The sequence below is a fragment of the Amblyomma maculatum genome, chromosome 10 (assembly GCF_055883805.1).
Source record: "Amblyomma maculatum isolate TAMU_Amacu chromosome 10, ASM5588380v1, whole genome shotgun sequence".
NCBI lineage: Eukaryota > Metazoa > Arthropoda > Arachnida > Ixodida > Ixodidae > Amblyomma > Amblyomma maculatum.
In genome coordinates, this window is record NC_139353.1 from 146,064,179 (window position 1) to 146,078,010 (window position 13,832).

Sequence of the window (13,832 nt, forward strand, 5' to 3'; positions counted from 1 at the left end):
AAAATGACATAAAGATACCATCCCCAACGCTTTCCTTGGCCTCGCCGACTGTTGGCTTCTTTCATTCATGTATTATAACGAGCACCCTCATTTCCCCTTGATTTATCTGCTTGTAGCTTACGGGGGTCTCGGTTCTGGCAGCCTTGAAGCCTTAGGTAGCGTAAGAGGGTTCTAGCACAGCTTTCGCCCTCGCTCTTGATCACGTTCTACGTGACGCTGGCGGTAACAAAGGACGTCCCACGTCCGCCGCTATGGCTGAGGGTGGCGCTGGTGAACACTCTCAAGGTTCGTATACAGACAACATAAATACCCAAAAAAGTAGCAGGGGGGACAGCGGCCGATGTAGCTCAGTTGGTAGAGCACCGGACGCGTTATTCGGAGGTCGTGGGTTCGGATCCCACCATCGGCACGTTGTTTTTTCTTCTACTTAGTGTCTAATTATCTTTCCCCTAAACAGATTACATTACTAATTTCTGTGGTTATCGAAGTAAACATTAAAAAAAAAATGACATAAAGATACCATCCCCAACGCTTTCCTTGGCCTCGCCGACTGTTGGCTTCTTTCATTCATGTATTATAACGAGCACCCTCATTTCCCCTTGATTTATCTGCTTGTAGCTTACGGGGGTCTCGGTTCTGGCAGCCTTGAAGCCTTAGGTAGCGTAAGAGGGTTCTAGCACAGCTTTCGCCCTCGCTCTTGATCACGTTCTACGTGACGCTGGCGGTAACAAAGGACGTCCCACGTCCGCCGCTATGGCTGAGGGTGGCGCTGGTGAACACTCTCAAGGTTCGTATACAGACAACATAAATACCCAAAAAAGTAGCAGGGGGGACAGCGGCCGATGTAGCTCAGTTGGTAGAGCACCGGACGCGTTATTCGGAGGTCGTGGGTTCGGATCCCACCATCGGCACGTTGTTTTTTCTTCTACTTAGTGTCTAATTATCTTTCCCCTAAACAGATTACATTACTAATTTCTGTGGTTATCGAAGTAAACATTAAAAAAAAAAAATGACATAAAGATACCATCCCCAACGCTTTCCTTGGCCTCGCCGACTGTTGGCTTCTTTCATTCATATATATATATATATATATATATATATATATATATATATATATATATATATATATATACATATATATGTGTGTGTGTGTGTGTGTAAATGATGTGGTGTTCCAGATGGTCCGTTGATCCGGGGACACGTTGCAGGAAACGGACGGGACAGCTACGGGCACTTTATTGAATGGGTCAAAAACACATTTTGCTTTCGCGAACACAGTTCACGACTTCCTGCCACCAGTCGTAAGTCGGCAGTCAGTCTGTCTACCCGTCTGTCTGTCCCTTTTCTCCCCAAACACCCGTCTTAAGTATACATTTTCAACATCCTGGTGACCAACATCGTGGCCAATCGGAGGAAAAGAGCTTCTTCGAGCCAATCAGAATGACAAAGCCACATTTTAAATAGCCAATGCAACATCGGCACCTCCGAGATTGGTCCTTCGCGAGCCCCGCGTGCCTCCCACCAATCGTTCGCCCTTTCCCCCTGTGGAGACGACGCACAGATACTCTCTCAAAATCAGGGGCGAGACAAAACAAATTAGCAAAGACACGTGAACGCCACTTTCACTTTCACCAGCAATGCATACACGTGCAAGGGCACACAGGGCAGCAAGAAATACGAGGGTAGTGTCCGGACCCCGCTGGCCGTAAGCAGAGCGGGAAAAAGAAGAGAATTTATTGCTACCACGCTCATCAACACGAGCGCCGTGTGCTGCGGCAATGTTTCCGTCAACTTTAGAACCGACTGCACCAGATGTGCCCTACTGTTCTCCCGCGTCTTGGCCGGCTCGGCGAGAGCGCCGCGGGGATATTTATGTTCACGCGGGAGTCGACAGCTCGACGGCGCGGTGCGCGCCTTTCCGCTCGAATACTACGAAGGCATCGCATTAGAAACGGCACCCCCGGCTTGCGCAGCCAGAAACACGAGACCGCTTGTGTGTAAACGTCGCGCTTCCCGAGCGACCGTCCGTTTTCGTGTTTTGTTTTGACAGCTTACGGTTGCGTCGGTGCCGTCCCATCGGTAATGCGCTAAACAGGGAAGTCATAAACCTTCGCCCGTTATTGGTCTTGGCTGACAAGTTAAAGGACGACGCGGTTCGCTCTCCGCAGTCTCCGCGTCGCCGGCACGCCTGACTTGTACGGATCTGTCTGAAACTGAAACAACGTGTGCTACCCGTAAGACGACCCTGGGTTTCCCACGCGGCTCCAACAGCAACCAGCACACTCTTCCGGTCGCAGGTCAAAGGTTACTGCAGCGTGCACATTTGCAGGCCCCTTAAGTGGTACGAGCGGCAGATGCGGCGCAGGTTGTTTTCCCCGAGAGTCATAATTCCCGCGTCTGGCGCCGAGATGCCTATTCTGTCTAACGGTCCGACCACCACCTCCCAAGGTCTCAGCCCCGAAATCCCGGTCAAATAACTTTTCCTCGCGTATTTCAAGTTCAACGGGCGCCCGGACGCGTACTCATAAAAAACCCCTCACAACAAAGTTAACAATCAGAAAGAAAAGACAAACAGAAGAAGTGAGCCGGCTGTTTTGGAGTGTTCCCCTCCTCCACAACAGCCCAGCAACTTAATACCTTCTAAACCACGTCACTGGAAGCTCTACCTAGCCGACTGGTCATTGTTCAAAGTAAAAGCTAATTTAGAAGACAATTTTTTCTGACAGCCTCAGTGTGGATGAATTAAATGAGCTTTTCACGACCCGTATTCTTACTGCTGCTCATATAGCTGTCCCCCAGTCCTCGGGCATAACACGACCAAATCATAAACTGTGGTACACACAGGAATGTAAGGAAGCAAAAAAACACCAAATAAAGCCTGGGGCGTCTTTAGCAGGTACCCAACGCCCGAGAACCTAATAAACTATAAGAAATCAAGAGCAAAAGCAAGATATATTCATCGCAGTGCAGGAAAAAACATCTTGGAAACACTACGTTTCATCTACAAACAGTTTCATCACATCCAAAAAGGTATGGGAACAAGTTCGCAAACTAGATGGTACCTACTCCCCCTACACAGTCTATCTCCTAACACCTCCAGGTGCGCAAACTAGCTTGGAGGAGCTGGCAGATATACTCGGTAAGCATTTCTGCAGAGTGTCTATAGCTCTAACCACTACACAGAATCATTCCTAAGATATAAAATCACAGCTGAAAAACAAACTCCAACTAGCGGTGGCAGCACTTAACTGATTAACAGTTTATTCACAATACAAGAAATTCATAGACTTTATCTACTGGCAAAAACACTTCCCCAGGCCCCGACGAGATACATTAGGAAATGCTGTCCCACCTCTCTGAGCCACCTGTAAAAGCGCTTCTAAAGTTTTTCAAAAGATATGGGTAATAGGACAGATATCGGAGGCGTGGAAAAAAGCTCTTGTACCATTCTTGAAGCCTGGCAAGCCGCCAACTTCGGCCAGCAGTTATAGGCCAATATCATTAACTAGCTGTCTGGCTAAATCATTTGAGAGTATTGTGAAAGAAGGCTAGGTTGAGACGGCAAGGTAGTGACGGCAAGGCCAGCGATTCCTTGTCTAGCGTTTTAATCCGATGACATAACCCAGGCGCGTGCCGGAGCCGGCGCCGCGGGACGATGATGATGGTATGTACAAATGAAAGAGGAAGATCATGGCATGTACAAATTAAAGAACATCCACGGAAGCCTCACGGTATTCTTAATATTAGAATAATATTTATCCTAGAATCCCAAGAGCTTCTTGACATTCCTCAGTGTGGTTTTAAGAAGGCATGTTGTACAATTGACCATCTTGTTCGTCTGTTAAATACCGTCAGAGAAGCATTCATACTCAGATAGCGCTATCTAGCGGTCTTCTTCGATCTCGAAAAGGAATGCGACACAACTTGGAGGTTCGGAATATTGCGTGACCTTGCAGACTTGGGAATCCGTGGGAGGATGCTAAACATCTTGAGTGACTTCCTCTCTAACCACTCATTTATAGTGTTTTCTTTCGGGTCTTATTAGATGGTTGTGCTTCATTTATGATAATATTTGGTTTGCACTCACGAACCCTTTGACGCGAATGGGGTGCTCCGTGCGAGTAGTGTCAGTCTGCCATAGCTAGGATCACTTTCGTACTGCACTTCCGACATATCTTCGTTAATAATAATAATAATAATAATAATAATAATAATAATAATAATAATAATAATAATAATAATAATCGCTTAACTTATTGGCCAATTTGCGAAAATCTGTAAAAGCGCCTCAGCAAGGCATGTTTTCCAACGCCGCCCGCACCCCTGAAAAAAAAAAAAGGCCTCGTTCCTAGATATTTTCTTGGTCAATTTAAAAATAAAAAGGCAGCTGTGGACATTTAGGGCACATTCACACATCAGCCTCGATCGCGGACGTCGCATCCGTTGATTTGGTTGTTTTCAGAGCACTCGCGAAGCAGGGAGAGAGCACAGAAAATCGGCAAAACTAGATACGCGGGGAGCGAAGAGCAGGATAATCTTACATCCTCTTCAATTTATGCTTGGTGTTAAACCACTGTACTTTTTTGATGGCTCTCCAAGCCGTCTTTGTCAACTGTCAACATTTCTGAGTTTACGAAGAAAGGGGAAATTGGCTCTTTTCGTTTCCACAAAGAACGCGAGATTTCTCAGAACGCTCTCATGCGGTTGGAAAACAGGTCTTGCGAACACGAATCTGCGAAGTTTCACACGTGAGCCTCGTCTTTTGGTGCTTCGCCTACTATTGTGGCTTCCCATGACACAATGCTACTTAATACATCCGTTTCGCACAAATAACCGCCAGGCGCAACGAAATCGCCGCGCGTGCACAGGAAGCTAGCGGAGCGTTTGCTCCGGCAAAACCCAATCGTTTCACATTTCGCCACCACGCCAGGAATGCGGCGCTGCCGTCGCGCGGCAAAACTTGAGCTTGGGTTCCCTCAGTAGTGACGGCGGTAGATAGTGTACTAATAGTGACGGCACGGTTTTCACACCCTCCATTCTAGCCACCCTAATAGGGCCCCGGGTGAATGAACCTGCGGTGGAAGCTAGCAAAACACGATTGGAAGATTGGTGGCTTAAAAGCAGAAAAGTGACGTAGTGTTAGTAATGCAGAAAGAAAAATTTAATAAATAGAATAATTGTATTATATTTAACCAATCTAAAATAATAATTAAGATATAGAGGGAAAAATTGGCAGTGGCTTAGCTTGGTTAAGCCTGGTAATTGCGAAAGCAATAGCTATGGCTACGCCTAAGGTTGAGCTGGTGGTGTAGCTGCTTGTGGTGCTTATGGTTATATGCTTATGGTTATGCAGTGATTCACTCTGGCCACGGCATATGGTTCAACTATTTTTATTGCGGGGTGCTGCCTGGTTATTTTATGTATAACTAGTAGCGAGGCAAGGAGTGCCGTGGCTGCAACGATATACTTGGTTGTTAAGGCAGAATGTACAACTGCCGCTCCGGTACCGGCTGCAATGCCATTATTTACGCCAGCAGAAATGAAAGCATCCCTGGAGACTGCGTTGGTTCCACCTGCCGTTAGGCCACCTCCTATAGTATCCAACGTTGCACCCTCGGCGGTAGCTGCGGTAGGAGCGGGAGTTAGGCCGCGGTTGGTAGCTACCACCTCGCAAGTTGACGGCGCGAGTTGGGGCCCCTGTTTTTGCGCAGTTGTGCTTGGCGGCGCGCCAAAGGTCACGCTAAAGGTCAATGGTAGCTACCGCCTCGCTACGCGAATGGCTGAAAAGTGAAAGTAGTATTGCTTTCGCAATAAAAATGAACATGATAGCAACTGCTACCATCCCGTTTCAAAGGGGACGCTCCTTTATTCCATCCATTTATCCGACGGTGGCGCCATAGAACGGGCGCCCGGAGGTACCGGAGGTAACCATGGCGCACAGCAAGATGCCAGTCGCATCGCGTCGGGGAGGAGGAGGAATCAACATTTATTAAGCCCGAAATAATTCGGTGGTGCATGCTTGCACCAGACGGGGTGGTTCCCTAGTTGCGGGACCCATATGTTTCCAGCAGCTCCTGGCCCCTGTCTGTCAGTGCGAGCTGGATCGAGAGGGCGGGGCTGGACAACAAGGTCTCCCATCGCTCAAGGGGTTGGGGATTGGGGGTGTTGGCGGGAAGGGGAGGAGGGGGGGTTTTGAGTTGCTTGCATTCTGCCAAAACGTGCGGCAGGGTGCCCTTTTCTTTTTTACAAAAAGGACAGAGCATGTCGTGTTCCGCAGGGTACATGCGGCTCATCAATACGGGATGCGCAAGCGATCCCGCCTGCGCTCGGCGCAGGATCGTCTGTTGTTGCCTGGTGAGCTTGGGGTGCGGTTCTGGCAGTCTGCACCTTTCCTCTCGGTACATACTTGTAATTTCCCGAAAGCTGGTAACCGGATGCGGTAGCTCTTCCGGCTCGTTCTCGCCCCGGATTGACATTTCTCGGGCATGGTAGTCTGCGATGATGTTGCCTGCTACCTGCGAGTGAGCCGGGACCCACACGAGCTCTATAGCTCTTCCCGGAGGCTTGTACTTGGATAGAATGGCTCGGGCCGCGGAGGATATTACCCCTCTGCGGAAGCTTCTGTAGGCTGTCTTTGAGTCAGTGACCACGGTGTCCACGCTCGGCTGTGCGAGTGCGAGGGCCATGGCCGCTTCTTCTGCAACTGCGGCGTCTGTTGTCTTTATGGACGCGCTGACGATCAGCCTGTCTTTTGACGTAACCACCACTGCTGCACGGTCACTGTGTTTTCGGAGCGAGGCGTCCGCTTAGAGGACCCTGGGGTTCTCTTCCAGCTTCCGGGCTATGGCTTTGGCCCGCGCGGTGCGCCTCTCGTCGTCCTTGCCCGGCGTCATGTTCCGGGGAAGGGGTTTGGTCTGAATGGCCGTCTTCCAGTCTTCCGGAAGGGCTTCCTTGAGGGGTACTGGCTCAATCTGCCATCCTATCTTGCGTAAGACGGCTCGTCCGTGTTTCGTATGACTGAGCCGGATTCTCTGATTAGAGAGGTGGGCTTCAATGAGCTCCTCCACCGTGTTGTGGGCGCCCATGTCCAGCAGTCTTTGTGTGGACGGGTATATGGGAATGCCCAGTGCTTGCTTCGTTGCCTTACGAAGCATCGTGTTTAGGGTGTCCCTATTCGCCTTCGTCAGCTGGAGATAGGGGGCGGAGTAGGTAACCCGTGACACGACGAATGCGCGTATCAGGCGCATGACATCGTCCTCTTTGAGGCCTCGGTTTCTATTAGATACCCTTCTGATCATACTGAGTATCTGTTCGGCTGTAGTTTTGATCTTTGTGACGGCGGCGTGTGCCTTCCCGTCGGCCTGTGCCTTCCCGTCGGCCTGAAGTAGTAGGCCGAGGATCCTAATCTGCTGTGTTGGCTTGATAGCCGTTCCGTCGATGGTGACGATCACGTTCGGCGGCAGCTCTTTCTTGGATTTTCCCGGTTGGATAATAAGCAACTCTGATTTCTGGGGAGCGCAGCTCAGTCCGCATGACTTTGCGTACTCATGCACGGTTGTTGCCGCCTTCTGCAAGGCTTCCTCCATCCAGGCATCAGAACCGGCTCGAGCTGTCCACACCGTAATATCGTCGGCGTAGAACGCATGGTCCACGCCTTCGATTTGCTTGAGTAGACCGGGCCGGGGCAGGAGGGCCAGATTGAAGAGCAGGGGCGACAAGACCGATCCCTGTGGAGTGCCCCTATCACCCAGCTCGACACGGTCTGACGTCTCCTCCCCTATTCTGATGGTCGCTGTTCGGTTTGACAGAAATTCTTTGATGTAGTCGAATGTCTTTCGGCCACACCTGGTCATATTCAGATTCCGCAACACGCTCGCGTGGGACACGTTATCAAACGCTCCCTTCAGGTCGAGGGCGAGTATCCCGCGCGGCGTGTGCCTCATTGCCGGCTTGACGGCCAGTTCGTGAAGTTGGATCATCACGTCTTGGGTGCTGAGATGTTGCCTGAAGCCGTACATCGTCTCCGGCATCTGATCTGTTTCTTCGAGGTGCTTCTGCAGCCGGCGAAGGACCATACGCTCCATCACCTTCCCCGCGCAGGACGTGAGGGAGATGGGCCGCATGTTGTCTATCGTGAGGGCCTTGCCGGGCTTTGGAATGAAGCAGACCTCGGCGTCCTTCCATTCCTTCGGCAACCGCGAGCTCTCCCAGGCTTCGTTGATGTGCCCTAGGAGGCCGCGGGCCGCTTTACTGCTCATGTTACTGAGTAGTTTGTATGTTATGGCATCCCTGCCGGGTGCACTTTTCTTGTTACTTTGATCTATCGCTGTCCACAATTCCGTCATGGAAAACGGCCGGTCCAGGTCTTCGTTGTCGGGTCCTTCGTACCTCTCTGGCTCCGGGTACTGTCCCTTCTCTGTCTTTAGGTACTTCGCCTTCAGGTCTTCCAGGAGCCTGCGGCCGTCTCCCTTGTACATGTTCAATACTTTGGTAAGGTTGCGATTGGTCGCAGTTTTGCTACTCAGCGGGTCGATCAGATGCCTCAAGAGGCACCACGTCTTCCACGTCGAGAGCTTGCCCTGCAGGCCGTCGCAGGTCTTCAGCCAATTCTCCCTGCATAGTTTGGCCGCGTGCTCGGCGATCTGCTTGTTCAAGGCTGCTATGCGCTTGGCCAGCTTTCTGTTGTGCCGCTGACGTTTCCATCGCCGCGTTAACGAGTGCCGGGCCGCCCACATGTGGGTCAGTCTGGCGTCCGCGTACGGTGTCTGCGAAGTCGTTGCGATTTCTTGGGTAAATTTTTGGAGGGTCTTCTTCTGGTCCCTCGACCATTCGGTGTAGGTCTGTTGTGTTTCAGCTCGTCCCGATTCTTCCTCAGACGCCTCTTCTTGTTCCTGGGTGAACTTTCTCATCTTGTCCCAATCCGTGATCCGCGCTGTCCCCAACACAGCCCGATATCGGGAACCTCGGATCGTGATGCCGATCACGCTGTGGTCAGAACCCAGGTCCACTTCTTCGCTTCTCCAGGAGACGTCTAGCGTTCCCGATAACCACGAAAGGTCTGGCGTAGTGTCCCTCGCGGCACTGTTGCCTCTTCTGGTAGTTACGTCAGGCTCGTTCAGGAGGGCAATCTCGTGATCCTCCATTGCTTTGGCCAATGCTTTTCCTCTTTTTGACTGGAACTTATAGCCCCATGTTGTGTGAGGGGCGTTAAAGTCGCCGAGGATCAGGAGCGGCCTGGTCCCCGCCAACCCTTTCGCCTGACTCACGATGCGGTCAAATTCGTACTGCCGTTGTGACGGCCGACAGTACGCGCTCATTACAAATAAATTGCCCGCGCTGCCAATTTCTCTTGCATGAATTACGACCAGCGTGTGCTCGCACCCGCCCTGCGCCGTAACATGTTGAGTTGCCGCCACGTTGCTGCGAACGAGCACCGCCGTTCCGTTCTCCGTGGGGTCCGTGTAAGTGACGTACCCCGGAAGTCTTGGTTTCCCGTTCGTCTCCTGTAGAGCAATTACATCAGGCTTGTTGTCTTGCCCGTCAATGTATAACATTAGTTCCGCTTCTTTGTTGCGAATCCCACGGCAGTTCCATTGGTAAATCACGGTGGTTTCCCCCCCGGTCTTCTTGTGCTTCTTACTTGGCTTCTGCATCATCCTTTCCGGCTGTCTCGAGTCGATTGCGCCTTTTCGCGATCGCGTTTTTTATTTTTTCGGCCCGCTCCTTTTTCAGGGACGCGAAGTGGTTCCTCACCGATGTTGAGGCTACTTTTAGCGCTTGACGTTTGTGCTTCGCCGATGGCGTCTGAGGCTGACTCTCGACAGCTTTAAGTCGGTCGTCTATTTTGCTGAGCCTTTCGTTAATTTGGGAAATTGCGGCCAAAATGGCCATAAGCTCTCCTTCTCGCGGGATCTGTGTCGTTACCGTGGTCGCGGTCTCTGCGTTCGCAGTTTCCTCTCCGCTCGCGGGGCTCTCTTCGGCGTCCATCGCCTCTAGGTTATTTGCTGCACGTTGCATGGCCTCAGCCTCTCCAGCTGTCCGCCCTTGGCGGGGCGAGGGGGGGGCCCTCCGCGGCACCTTGCGCAAGCCTGCGGCGTTGCTTGTCGCCGTGTTGTCTTGGGGTCCTGAATTTGCCAGGCTGCCGTTACTCGCTAGCGTTTCGATCTTATTCATAAGCGCCTGTATTTGGGCGTTCTGTTCCTGGATCTGAGCGTTTTGGCGCTCTATGATCCTCTTAAGCTCTATCACTTCGCTACTGTCCTTTTGCGGATTCGCTTGTGAGTTAAGGGGTTGGGAGGGGGTGAGGGGTGGGAATTCGGTGTCGCTGGTTAGAGCGACGGGAGACCTGTTGGTCCGGCCCACCTTTTTCTCGGCGATCCCTCGGTGTCCGGTTGACTCTGGCGACTGTTGTTGACAGCCACTGTTGTTGCTGTTGCGGCCCGGCGTGTGTGACCGGCCCCGTTGTTTGGAGGCGCTGCGGTGGGGTCCGCCTGCAGGACCTCTCTTGTCTTGGTTCCTTCTCCCGATGTCTTCTTCCTCTGCTCGGCGCCGTTCCCAGCGCCGCCGGCGGACGACGTAGGGTGTCTTGAAGCGGGCTTTGCAGGCCTTGTCCGCTGTCAGGTGTTTGCCTCCGCACAGGCCACAGTTCGGGACACATTCGTGATCTTCGGCGGGGTTGGAGATTCCGCACCCTCGGCAGATCGTGTTCGAAGGATCCGGGCACACGTCCATTCTGTGGCCCACTATTCCGCACGCATAGCATACGTCGATTTGTTTTCTATGTAACGTGCACTCCATGAGCAGGTTGCCGTATCTCACGTATTTGGGTACTTTATGCCCTTCGAAAGCAATGACGACTGATCGGGTCTTACCGATCCGGTTTGCCTGTAGCGCCGTTGGGTTATGCTTGTGCACAACATTGTCCTGAATATCCTGGGCCGTATCCTCGAGCGGGATGCCCCTTATGACGCCCTTCACCGTGCCGTGGGGGGCCGTTTCGTAGGTACTTACTTCGTGTGCCGTGCCGCGTATGTCGATCCTTCCGACTGCAGTGTATAGGTCGGCGTTCTCTCTCTTGGGGGTGCTCACCACAACGATATTCTGCTGGAGGTTGGGGCACACGACATCTTCACTTGCTTCATTGCCGGGGATCTGTGCCGCCGCCACAATTGCACGACTTAGTTCAACGCGGGTCACGTCGTTCACGTGGAGCCCGCCTCGTGGTTGTAATACGATCTTTATGTCGCCGCGCGGCAAGTCTGGCATGCGCGCGCCCTTCAACAATTTGCCCTTGTTTATACGTTTCGCCCTTGAGTGACGTGTATCGCTGCCAGTGGCAGCCATGGCCTTGGCGCCATCTTGGTTCGTTTGAAGTACGGCATTTAGGCCTAACTTGCCCATGCCTCTGTGCCTGACCCTCTCGCCGGCAGTTTTCCAGCCTTGCGATCTTGTGCACTGGTCCGGCGGAATTTCGACGCCGTCCACCTCTACTCGCATAGCTGTAGTTATCTTAGGTCAATGCTCACTTGCGTAATCACCGATGATTCGATGTTCCGCTGGCGGCCTCACCGAGGCTCGGGCTGGGCCTACCGCTCCTCCGGCCAAGGCCGGAGTCGAAGTTAGGCCCAGCTGCGGGCGCTCTCGGCACACAAAAGTCCTTTAAATTTGGCAAAAGCGGTCCCCTACCTCGGAATTCGAGTTCCCGGTGGTCCACACAACTTCATGCATGCCACTGCATGCCAACTTCATGCCACACGAGCGAGACAATGGTCCGGCTAATTCGATGACCCTTGTCCTGAGGCGTGACGGAGGGGTATTTTGTCAACGTCTGTAAACACACCTATTAAAGACCGCGTACGCAGTTCCCTCTAAACATAACTTTGTGGAGCCTCTATTAGGCGCTTCATGTAGCCCCTCAGTTGGTGCTTGACTAATCGTGAGTGTTGCTGCTTGGTTTGGCAAGGTCACACTCAGGGTCAAGCACAGCGTACATCCTGAAGGCCAGATTAGACCTTGTGAAAAGCGCATTCGCACCAACGTTCTTAGATATCTATTAGGTCTCTTAGGCAGTGTCGTTGCGGCCGTATTTAAAATGTGGTAATACTCTATATTTTTGAAGTAGATTATTGCTTGATCATGTCTGTGAAGCTATTTTTTTCGATTATGCACAAAACACCTGCGCAATCTCCGACTGAAAACGCGTGATTCAAATCTCCGCGCGACTGGTGCAGGGGGTGCCAGTGAAACTGCCAGGGTGCCAAAAACTCGCGGCGCAATAGGATGCTGCTGAGAACAGAAATGAAACACTCTACTCGAAGCATTTTCGTGACTGTGACTACGTGCACTTTGTTCCTAATGCGATTTCTATAGGGCTTTGTCACAAAGGCATGGCTGAACCATGACGCGGTTCCTTTCATCTTCTCGCACAATAGAGTCATGCCAGTCACCATTCCCTAGAACTGCGTTTACGGAAGGAATAAAAGAGATGTAAGACTCTTACTTCTGACTGTAGTTCCATTACTTTCTGAGTGTTTAGGTCTCATTTGTATGTGAACTGTCGCGTTTAGCGTTGACTGCGATCTGTCCACGGACCACGGAGTGCAATCTCGCAATTGGACGAGCGGACAGCATCGGCGCATGTTTGTATTTGTGCATTTCGTTTATTTATTTTTTTTGTTCAAACGTAAGCGCAACTGCTTCTTTGCTAAACATCAGGCAACTCATCAACCGCACGCGCTGTTTGCTAAACATCATGCAACTTAGCCGCACGCGCTGATGATCCTAACGAGCAGATGACGAAGAGCCCCCTGTCGTGTCGCAGCTATAGGTGGTCGCAGCTTTGCGAGTTCCTTTCCAGCCCAGCACGGGCCTGATATCTTCGTGGAACCCCCACGGGAGCGTTATTATATCCACTTCACTGAGTATGGGCGCATTCAGGTATGGAGCACACTGAGCGAGGTTTCCTTGGATGCGTCCAAGTATAGTCCGAGCAAGCAATCATCGACCTTGTTCATGCATATATGGCTTCGTGATTTTGCAACCATTGCTGCCTCGTCATTTTGCATAGTTCTGTATTTTTGGGGATGTAAATGAAATTAGAAATGAAACCGATGAGGCTCTTATAAAAAAAAAAAAAAAAAAAAAAAAAAACATTTCAGAGCATGTTTTCCTCATGAAGGTAGGGGTGCGGTATACATGGAGCTGCAGCTTGGCTTTAAACATACGTCAGGCGTCAATTCACTAAACTTATATTGTGAATGTACGCGTTAAAAGGACCAAGTTATATACTACTGCTACATGACGTCCAACGACTCAAGCAGCATTCTGCGCGTGTTTGGCTTGGCCTCCAGCTCAATATCTCCGTCAATGCCTCGCGTGTATCGCAGAGCTCGACAATAGCGCTTCGCTTACTGTTCATTTGTTTGGTGACAGCTATGTAGTGCTTCTCCCTTTCCATAAAATTCATTTCCCCAATATATGAAGCTTGGTACTCGAAGCAGGATTGGGTACACCACGCTTTGGGGCCTTTGTTTCCCAACAATGACTTTTCTGGCGGAGCGGGAGGCCTGAGACGGAGGTAGTCGGCTAGTGCATTGTTCACTGCCCTTCCTTCACAGGAATATGGGTGGCGGGTTTCGCTGGGGGTCATGTAGTTTATGTTTATAATGACAAACTAATTTTCAAAATTCCTCACTCTATACCAATACAAGACTTCACATGTAAATCCTAAGCTCCCCACAAAGCAAGTGCTTCATCGTTTGCAGGCGCATCTGGTACGGATACATGCATTGTAAAACCCGATGGTCATTCGAGTGGAAATGGCGTGCCATAAT